The 3,723-nt window shown below is 49.8% G+C and overlaps 1 protein-coding gene across 2 annotated transcripts in view; it reads right to left on the reverse strand.

Annotated features, from left to right (window-relative positions):
• Nucleotides 1–237, reverse strand: part of PKIG (protein kinase (cAMP-dependent, catalytic) inhibitor gamma) — a 78,113-nt gene extending 77,876 nt beyond the window's left edge. For both annotated transcript variants that reach the window (XM_018574800.1, XM_018574794.1), the window contains exon 1: nt 114–237. The gene's annotated coding sequence lies outside the window, so the exon portion shown is untranslated. The remainder of the gene's footprint in view (nt 1–113) is intronic.
• Between the last annotated feature and the right edge of the window lie 3,486 nt (nt 238–3,723).

A 3,723-nucleotide genomic window follows, 5' to 3' on the forward strand; every position in this document is an offset into this window, starting at 1 on the left:
CACACGACGCCCCCTGTCACTCATAGTGATGGACAATGAGGTATTGTGGACTGACCAGCGGCCAGTACAGTGACAATGGCGGCCTCCTCCCACCCCGCACACAGCCGTCCTACCTCTCCCGGCACAGTCCCGGCTCCCGGCTGATGGCGGTCTACCCACACACTCCGCCGCTTCTCCGCTCCCAGCGTTCCCATAGCGACCGCGGGAAACATTACAGGATGCGGCGAGGTACAAATAACCTCCGACGGTGCTGCTGACCGCTCACGTGACCTGTGTACCGATCAGTACAACAATGGGACAAAACTGTGTGCAGATCAGTCCATGACACCCTCCCTCTCTCAAACCATCCTGGAGAGTGTTTTAATACACTTTGTTTAATACTGATTTTTTAAATACTCTTTTTCAAAACTGTTATGTCACATGGCACGCAGGGTCCCCTTCCTTCTGGCCTTCAATGATGCAGAGGGCGTTGTTGATGTGATGACATCAGCGCTACACTCTGCATAATTATACTATGAGTGCAGGCCATGCTGGGGAAACTTCCCAGCCCCGCCCTAGGGGGTGTGTCCATGACACCCTGCACTCACAGAAAATGGGATGAATGACCCTGGGCGTCATTTAGCCTGGAAGAAAACCAGGACTGGATCCCAGTCTGGGTGAATTTGTGGGGGCCAATGCCGGCCAGGAGGTGCAGCCAGAACTTTTCTTTTTAAAGATCATGGGCAGTTTTTTTTTTAACCAAAAAGTATATTTGAGCTTTAAATTCCTTTCCTGATCTTTCTTCCCCCCCAACCCCCGTGGCATTCTGTGAAATCCTTTCCAGGCACCCACTACTCTTTGAGTACAATAACTGTTATCATCACTGTGGAGCAATGACCTGATCTGTGTTCTTCATGGACTCCCAGAGCTGGAAGAACAAGGAAGAGTATGAGGAGTTCTGGCGTCTCCGATCTCATCTGTCGTGGGAATCCGAGTGCTGAGCATTGACAACCCTGGCTTATTCCAGGATAATAGCAAATTCCCAAAACAAAAACGTCACAGCCGCGTCAGAGGGAGGAGAGGCCGTCACGGCCAAAAGGGGCATCGCTTGCATAATGTAGACAGGCAAAGGAAGCAGTGTGAGGCTGATTGGTGGGCACTGATGGCAGACAGGATGCAGACCCTTTCATGTACGGTATAGTGCATACTGTAGGTATGCACTCCCTTACATTGGTGATCAGTAGGAGAGGTGCCCCCTTATATTGGTGATCAGTAGGAGGTCTTGCTTGTCAGCTAGGTTAGTGTCACACAGGAAGAAGGTTCCATCATATGCCCCTGCCCCCATCCCAGCATATATGCCTTGCTGACACAGGTGAGGGCAGTAAATACCAGCAGGGGGTCGGGCTTGCCCCAGGACATGACAGTCCAGCAGATCTCCTTTGATCAGTGTCCAGCCCCAAGAACCCTTTGATGGTCTTCATTTGCATATCAAACAGCAACGGGCAGCTCACGATATTAAGGAACCTTTCCATCAAAGATGTATCATAGATGTCAATTATTTTAGCTTCCAACATACCTCTCCTACTGATCACCAATGTAAGGGGGCACCTCTCCTACTGATCACCAATGTAAGGGGGCACCAATCCTGCTCATCACCAATGTAAGGGGGCAACACTCCTACTGATCACCAATGTAAGGGGGTACCTCTCCTACTGATCACCAATGTAAGGGGGAACCACTCCTACTGATCACCAATGTAAGGGGGCACCTCTCCTACTGATCACCAATGTAAGGGGGAACCTCTCCGACTGATCACCAATGTAAGGGGGTACCTCTCCTACTGATCACCAATGTAAGGGGGCACCACTCCTACTGATCACCAATGTAAGGGGGCACCTCTCCTACTGATCACCAATGTAAGGGGGCACCTCTCCTACTGATCACCAATGTAAGGGGGAACCACTCCTACTGATCACCAATGTAATTGGGCACCTCTCCTACTGATCACCAATGTAATGGGGCACCTCTCCTACTGAGCATCAATGTAATGGGGCACCTCTCCTACTGATCACCAATGTAAGGGGGCACCTCTCCTACTGATCACCAATGTAAGGGGGCACCTCTCCTACTGATCACCAATGTAAGGGGGCACCTCTCCTACTGATCACCAATGTAAGGGGGCACCTCTCCTACTGATCACCAATGTAAGGGGGCACCTCTCCTACTGATCACCAATGTAAGGGGGCACCTCTCCTACTGATCACCAATGTAAGGGGGCACCTCTCCTACTGATCACCAATGTAAGGGGGCACCTCTCCTACTGATCACCAATGTAAGGGGGCACCTCTCCTACTGATCACCAATGTAAGGGGGCACCTCTCCTACTGATCACCAATGTAAGGGGGCACCTCTCCTACTGATCACCAATGTAAGGGGGCACCTCTCCTACTGATCACCAATGTAAGGGGGCACCTCTCCTACTGATCACCAATGTAAGGGGGCACCTCTCCTACTGATCACCAATGTAAGGGGGCACCTCTCCTACTGATCACCAATGTAAGGGGGCACCTCTCCTACTGATCACCAATGTAAGGGGGCACCTCTCCTACTGATCACCAATGTAAGGGGGAACCACTCCTACTGATCACCAATGTAAGGGGGTACCTCTCCTACTGATCACCAATGTAAGGGGGCACCTATCCTACTGATCACCAATGTAATGGGGCACCTCTCCTACTGATCACCAATGTAATGGGGCACCTCTCCTACTGATCACCAATGTAAGGGGGCACCAATCCTGCTGATCACCAATGTAATGGGACACCTCTCCTACTGAGCATCAATATAATGGGGCACCTCTCCTACTGAGCACCAATATCATGGGGCACCTCTCCTACTGATCACCAATATCATGGGGCACCTCTCCTACTGATCACCAATATCATGGGGCACCTCTCCTACTGAGCACCAATATCATGGGGGCACCTCTCCTACTGATCACCAATATCATGGGGCACCTCTCCTACTGAGCACCAATATCATGGGGCACCTCTCCTACTGATCACCAATATCATGGGGCACCTCTCCTACTGATCACCAATATCATGGGGCACCTTCCTACTGACTCTCCTAATGGCTCCTCAGGTCTCCTACAGCGGATTAGTCACATTAGATCACATCACGCTGTCACAATTAGCTGTACAATAGCTGGAGACCTGCATGGATCCTATGCTAGCAATACAGACTAATGTAGAACCCAAGTGACGGCATAATGCCAGGAGCTATCAGTCTATTGCACAGAGCCAAGGAACACTTTGTGGCTTGTTTATCTGTGAATGCTCAACTTGTTTATGGGCCGAATGTTCTTATCTAGCAGGAGAATCAAGTGCTGGAATTCCCCTGCCCACACACAACTGCCATTGTCATCAGACAAGGCACCTTTCTCTGCACAAGCTGGCGGATATGAAATCCTAGACAGGAAACACATGTGACAAGTGATTATTTATTTTCCACACTGTTTGTTGTATTACTATAAACGGAAAGACTAAACTTAATAGGTTTCATTTATAGAACTCCAATAAACATGATCTGCATTACCTACAGCCAACAGTCAGTGATCTGCATTACCTCCAGTCAGTGGTCTGCATTACCTCCAGTCAGTGATCTGCATTACCTCCAGTCAGTGATCTGCATTACCTACAGTCAGTGATCTGCATTACCTCCAGTCAGTGATCTGCATTACCT

This window comes from Nanorana parkeri, unplaced genomic scaffold (assembly GCF_000935625.1).
Source record: "Nanorana parkeri isolate BGI_ZX_2015 unplaced genomic scaffold, ASM93562v1 scaffold50, whole genome shotgun sequence".
Lineage (NCBI taxonomy): Eukaryota > Metazoa > Chordata > Amphibia > Anura > Dicroglossidae > Nanorana > Nanorana parkeri.